Source organism: Condylura cristata, unplaced genomic scaffold (genome assembly GCF_000260355.1).
Source record: "Condylura cristata isolate star-nosed mole 26May11 unplaced genomic scaffold, ConCri1.0 scaffold00007, whole genome shotgun sequence".
Lineage (NCBI taxonomy): Eukaryota > Metazoa > Chordata > Mammalia > Eulipotyphla > Talpidae > Condylura > Condylura cristata.
In genome coordinates, this window is record NW_004567108.1 from 18,125,877 (window position 1) to 18,133,485 (window position 7,609).

At 31.6% G+C, this 7,609-nt stretch overlaps 1 protein-coding gene across 1 annotated transcript in view; it reads right to left on the reverse strand.

Moving 5' to 3' along the window:
• Nucleotides 1–4,722, reverse strand: part of RICTOR (RPTOR independent companion of MTOR, complex 2) — a 101,537-nt gene extending 96,815 nt beyond the window's left edge. Inside the window, exon 1 of the mRNA XM_012721873.1 lies at nucleotides 4,529–4,722. The gene's annotated coding sequence lies outside the window, so the exon portion shown is untranslated. The remainder of the gene's footprint in view (nucleotides 1–4,528) is intronic.
• Nucleotides 4,723–7,609: the final 2,887 nt, after the last annotated feature.

The following is a 7,609-nucleotide window of genomic DNA, read 5'->3' on the forward strand; positions in this document are numbered from 1 at the left end:
GCCTCGCCACGTGGTCACCTCCGGGGCAGGTGCGGATCGAACTCATGGCAAAGCGGCTTAGCTTCTCAGTGCTGTGCTTTATATACTGTTTTTGATAGACTAGGGTTCCATAACTTGTAATACAAGTGATTAAATTCTATATCCTTTTTATTTCTAAGTAAATGGTTTTCTGATTTTAGTCACGACCTATTCCTTTTAACCACATCCTACTCATCCAAAATTAAAACAACATAAAGCTTTCTTTTATTGACTATATTGACTATCCCCATCCATGAAAATGGAATGTCTTTCCATCTCGTTGTGTCATGATCTACACCCTTTAGTAACAGAGTTTTTACTCTATGTCCTTCACTTATTAGGTTAAGGTGATTCCTAAGGACTTCTTTTGAAGCAATTGTAAATAAAATTTTATCAATTTCTTTTCATTACTATTGTTTGCATATAAAGATTCTACAAAAGACTTTTGTATGTTAATTTTGTAATCAGCAACTTTGATGTTTTCATTTATTGTTTCTGAAAGGCTTTGGTAGAGTTTTCTACTTATACCATCCTATCATCTGCAAATGATAAGTTTCATTCTTCTTTTCCAATCTGAATTCTTTTTATTTCCTGTTGTTGTCTGACTGCTCTAACCAAAACTTCTAATACTAAATTAATTAAACAGTAGTGGTGACAGCGTGCATCCTTATCTTTTTTCTGAATCTTAAAGAAAATTTTCAGTTTTTTTCATATATGCCTTTATTATGCTGAGATAAGTTCTATTACCTTTAAAAAAAAGAATGCTGAATCTTACTGATGCAATTTTTTTAAGTTAGAATTTCATTTAATTATTTCTATCCACTTATATAAATTCACTGCTCATCCACAAGGAAAGAATCCATGCATATTATAATGAACTAGATACACATAAACAGACTGGGATTAAATTAAGTTTTATACAACATGTTGATACAACATATTTGACATATGAAGTTAGATAAGAGTACATTGTATAATTACATTATATAAAGTTCAAAAACAGATAAAACTATTATTTTAGAAGTAAGGACAATGATATTCTTGATGAGTTAAAACTACATTACAAGAGACAAAATAGAGCTTCTAGAGCATTGCAATATTCCATTCAATCTGTCAAAATTCTAAGAACTGTCATCTTTTTTCTATGAAAAATTTTTAAATGTCATTTACTATTCTCTCGTATGTATTTTTAAGATGTAAAAAGGAAGCACATCTAACACCTCCACTTAGCTTTCAAGACCTTACATAACTTATCTCATCTTATAATTACAATGTGAAGACTAATATTCTATTGACATATCCATTTTATTCTTTTTTTCAGTAGTTTCCTGCTTTTATTTATGACCTATTCCTCCTGTTTTAACCAGTTTACTTATTCAAAACTGAAACAATGCACTACTTTCTTTTTCCCCAGCTCATACACCTCTGTCCTCATCACTTATGTTTTAATTGACTACCTAAACAACAACTAATATTTATTAATATTTACGTGGCTAAACTATAATAAATGGTCTGCAAATATTTAATTTACTCCTCAAAAAAGTGTTATCTTTCACATGCTAAGTAACAGCAAATTTACCAAAGTTGAAAACTTCTATGGGTCAAGGCCAAGATTTAAATCCAAATGTCTAACTGCAAAGTTCATGTTCTTAGCTTTATTTGTGGACTTTTCTCTTTTTCATGTAATTAACATATTATTAACTATCATTTCCCCAGATTAGCAATATTCTCCAGATTAGCAGTATTCTCCAACATTTTGTGTTGATAGTAATAGATGCTACCATCCATTATCATATAACTGCTATATCCATATTGTATGCATAAATACCAACCACATCAGTTATACTTCACCTATTTTGAATTATACTATGAGACCATTACTATTTGAAAAACAACCAAAATACAAAAGTAAGCACTCCAAAAATAGCAATAAAACTTCAACATATATATCTCACCAAGTTTATTAACTATAGGTTATAAATGTTACTGACAGGAAGACCCATTTGCTTCATAATCACATATTTAGCATGTAATATTATAAATTACAGCTCCAAAATGCATGTTCTTAGCTTGGTTCACTTACATAGTTTCCATACAGCAAAAATAAAGGATTAAAAGACTGCTAAATATGGGAATAACAGCAATATAAAAAGAGCTGAGAGCAATGACACAGCATTCAAAAGAGCAGTCTAATGTTAAGAATAGTACAAATACAGTGTCTTCCTCCCCTCACACAATGATCAATTTTTATAATGATGGCTCTAGCTATAAAGTATAGTTAATATATACGTTATAGAAATTAGAGAAAAATTAGAAAAATGTAATAGTTCCAGAAATAATTTTATCCAAATGGTTAAAATGTACATGTCAGAGTTAATAACTTGTTTCCTGAGGAAGCCACATCACCATTCTTATGATACAGAAAATACTCATTAGTCACTAATTATTCCAGCAATATGACTGATCTTCTATTCTACTTCTATGTAGAAAAACTGTAAAGGACTAAGTACATGGGTCTTAAAATCTTACTGTCAATATTACTACTGTTGATTAGGTGTCATCCAGGCCTCACTTTCTTCATCACTTATATAGCCCTATTACTACATACTTACTATTATGTAGAAAACTAAATTATACAATTTAACTAATGTTTTTAACATAGCCCTCAAAATAAGGTTCAAAGACCACATCTTAAACATATAATCAGGACAATGTCAACACAAAGAATAGTTCTCAAAAATAGTTGGTGACTGGCCTATATGAGAAGATAGAAAGGTAGAGGTTTCTCTCTAGTATTATGTGACAATGTCCAATCTGATTACATCTCCTACTTTTTTTTAAAGCTCTTTTTTTTTTAAGATTTATTTATTTATTCATACAGAACTGGGATACAAGCCAGAGGTGAAGGGGCAGTGAGAGGATTCACCAGGGAAAGAGTGGGGAGCAGAACAGGCAGATGGACCAAGTACACTACTGAGGGGAGCACCAGGCTAGACAGGAGAGGTCTGCCTTGCCATGTGGGTCACCTCTGGGGCTGGGGATCGAACTTGCACTGACGCGGCTGCTGCTAGCTTGCAGTGCTGCGTCCTAACCTGTTGAGCCACCAGGGAGGGCCCTACACCTACTACTTATTATTTGTAAATACTTATAAGGGATTGAGAGAACAGTTTCAAAGGAAAGATCAATTACTGAAAAATTATACTTCATTTAATTTTTAGCTAATTTGGAATAATTTTATTAACAAACGTAACTGTTCCACAAAGGAACAAACCACTAAGAAAATGCTACCCGTCAGTATAAAGATGGGTGATGATGGAAGACATCTGACAGTTACTATAGAGAATATTTTTACTTTGAATGAGAGAATATTTCCTAAAGTAACTTTCAAATAGGCTTAAAAATAGACATGATACTTAGAAACACACATAACTGCTCCAAATCCATTAATATATACATACATTTATTGGCAATATATTTATTTCAAAATAATTAATTTTTCTCTGAGGTACTTACTTTTTATAATGTAAAAACAACTGTTAATAATAGTGACAAAAGATAAATTTTATTTTAATTGAGGTAACAATGGTTGGAAACACTGCCAGTGATTCAGTTACAGAATCACAATCTAAACAATTTTAATAAAAGAAAACAATTATCAAAAAAAAAAACTATTAGATGAAACAGTAACAACAGGTTACTGACACAACTTATCTAAGTCTCATTAGCCCCTTTATTTCCTTCTGAAGAACAATTAAAATCTTCTAAAATTGCTTCTACTATGCTAGGTCAAACACTAATATATATTTATGTATTCAAAATACTGAAACATTAACACCCAGCACTGAATATGCCTATGACAAAGGAAAAAAGGGCCATTGTAAAGTTCTTACTAAAGTATATAGCATAATTTAAACATTTTTAAGGCTATGGTAATCTAAAATTTAACTGATTTAGATAAATTCATGACATCTGAGGCAACATGGATAGAGCCTGAAAGGATAACACTAAAGTAAAAGAAGTTGGAAGGAGTAAGATAAATATAGATGGTGTCACTAATATGTGGAATATAAAATAATTAAATAGTCAGATAAATACAAGTTGAAAAACTAACCCCTGACAGTTAACAATAAAAGTGAAACAGCAAGTTGGGAAGGGGAAAAATGAAGAGGGAAGAAAGGAAGCACAATGATCTATAGTGATAAAGTATGGATGAGCTGGTGGTGATAAGCTCTGGTGGTCATCCTTGATGGGGGTATCCTAATATTACCTCAGTTAAAAATAAATAAATAATACTAGACATTCAGACTACAGAATAGAAAATATTTATATTCAAACACCTCATTTTCATGATTCCATACTATCATCATATAACAGGATAGGATTAAAAACTTACCTACAACACATGTGCTAAATAAAACATTCCACAATACTCCATTTGCCACTTTGTCATATACAGAAAAAAAAAAAAAATTGCCATACAGCTAAGTGTTAGAGTTTATGGCTCACCTACCTCCAACTCACTGAAGTCTTCTCACTCTTTCTGCATTTCTATTCCCTTCAGAGCTTTCCTTTTTCTTTTTTCCTCTATTTTTTTTTTCTTGGGGGAGGGGACTGGTAGTGATGGTGGTATGGTTGAAGGTTAGAGTGTGTGTAATACAGGATTAAGAGTGGGGAAAAAGACAGGGCAATTAAAAGTTTTAGTTATATAGGGATTAACACTAAGCATGGAAATAATTAGCAATACTATTTTAAGATGTGGTTTCTCAAAGTATAAAACGACTGATAAAAATATGTATGTGCACACATTTAAAAACAGTTAAATATACTTTTATCTGGCAAGATGTTCCTTCTCAGTAACTAAACTACTTGGCAATCTTCTTTGTTTACAGCTTCTGTGTCTCTTCACTCTTTATTCATTATAAGAAATGCATGAAATTATACTGGATTCTGAACAAAACTACTAAAATTCCTACAAGTGACAACTCAAGTTTCATTTTGCTGCTTTAATATGGCAATAATTTCCCCAAATATTGCTTATCCTTTACCCAAATAACTAGAGGGCTGGACAGAGTACCTGAAGTTGGCAATGAAAACATATGTTTTTTCAGAATAATTTTAATTTCAAACACTCTAGTTCACTATCAAGGGTACATATTTAAATTTTCAGATTAGAAAATATGATCACTTTACTATGGAAAATAAAAACACTAACCATTCCATTTATAGTCTCTGCATACTTCTAGAAAATAGTTTGATGATAAATTTACACAACCCTTTGAACATGCAGTATTAATGAAGGAGAAAGAGAAGACACATAAACTATGAAACAATGGAAGAAAAAAATCATATATGCTAGGCTTTAGAATGCAATCAACATTAGGAAGACTCAGAGTTACAAGCACACAATTAACTTCACAATATACCTAAAATCTCTCAAGTTTAGTATAGCACTACCTTCAAAGGTCAAACAGCTCTATTTCAAAATATAATCAGCCTTCAACAGTTAAGTAAATTACACACAGAACTCATACCCACTTTTTGCTCAACATTATCTTCAAGTATTGAATAACATGCCAGGAATATGTTAGTTCACAAAATATTTAAGTTATGATTTGGAAAGCCCTGATCCTGAACATTAATTATTCAAATGTAAAAGTCTCAGATGAAGACTTTGAAGTCTTCCTATGAAGTCTTTCCACTATGTTATTCCTTACTGATATTCCACTTTTTCTGCATCCTGCTGGCTTCTGATTCCTTTATTAAAATAAATGGCAAGTGTTTCAAATAATACTGACTTAAACTGTTCACTGATAGATATATGTTAACTATAAATTATTTGAAGCCAAGAATTACGCTTCTTACTAATCTTCTTATATATTCATCAAAAATATGCTAACCAACATTAACAAAACCACAAATTCAAATTCTTCAACATATTGGATTAAAAAATAGAAAAGTAATTGCAGGAGCCAGATTTTCTGAAATCCAGGAAATAAAGCTAAAAACTCTTTTTTACATTTCTCATTAAACTCAATCTACTCTTTTTAAACAGGCTATGTTTCAAACCTGAGCACATCATCAATTTTATAGCTTATATAAATTTTATCATTACCAGGTATGTTGTTCAGTTTATGCAATCTGTCTGGCTAGACAATTTTATAAATGGAATTTTAAGAATGGACTTATATTTCGATTATCTTTAACCCTGTGACTTTGGATTGCTATAGTAAACTACTTTTTACATAATTATTTTCAATTTATTTTGGCATTTGCAAAACCTCATAATTACATTCATCATAGAGCTATAATGTTTAAGTAGTTATTCAGCTTTAACCTGGCCATACTAACAAAAAGCACAGATAATACAAAACAATGGATGATCCAAAAAGCATAACAGTCAACTCTCAATTATTTATATGTGGATTGCCTAATAAATATTAACCTGTTTACTTTCTTCCACTATGCTAGTAGCATTTATGATACAAAAATTGATACCAATAATACAAATAAAATGCAAAAGAAGTATCAGTCTATTGTGGGGAGGGAAAAAGAATATAGAATCTTCCCAGTCTAAATAATGATATTTAGATTACATATTTAGCATGCTTCCACCATTATTCACTTTCTAAAATGGAGATAACTGAGAGTGGACTGTAGTTAGCTTGGTGATAGTCAGATACAGATAAACATGCATGCAAACCATTCACTCACCCCACTGTGCTTTTCACAGCCCTATTTTCAGTAGCCTGAGACCTGGGAGGGGGAGGAGGCAGCAAGTCACTGCAGATGATCACTTAAAAGGAAATTGAGAGTTGACTATAATTTACATTTAAAGTGCTATGAAATACAATCACTCCTACATGTATTCATTACTGTTTATGGGAATACTTGCACAGTGGTTTAATAAGGCTGTAAATGCTTTCTCTTTAACCTTTCAATATTCCAGGAACACAGTAATATCTGAGAATCACAAAGATAGAAGGTGCAAATGCTACAAATATGCATTTTAGAGATCAGGAAAATGAAGCCAGTAGAGATTAGCATGTCAAGATCATCCATAGGTTAAGAAAGTGTAGAATTAAGTCCTCTAGACTACATTTTCAATGTTACAATTCCTCAGCCCCTTCAACCTAAAACTCTCCTTTTGGCTTTACAGTTCATAATCCTGCTACTTCTCTTCTTTTGGCTTCCCACACACACAAACCTTTTTTCTTTTTTCTTTTTTACTGATACCTACCCTATGATAAATTATTTTATCAGCTTATCCTCTACTGCTCAAATCTTCAACACCTTCTCCATTTATATTCTTCTCTTTCTGAATGCCTTATACAGAAAACAACCAAATCACCAAGTTTAGAACGAAAACTTTCATTCCAGTACTTGTTGCTACCTTTGACATATTTCTAACAGAGTGAACAACCTGAAATACAAAATGCAAAGCTGAGCTCATTATCATCATTCCTAAAATTATTTCTCCATTTCAAGGCAGTATGAATTTCACTGTCTCTCAGGACAAAAAAACTTGAAATGTGTTTTTACTTCCATTCTTTTTAATATCACTCTTCCCTTTCCTGTCTTTTTATTCTTCCAT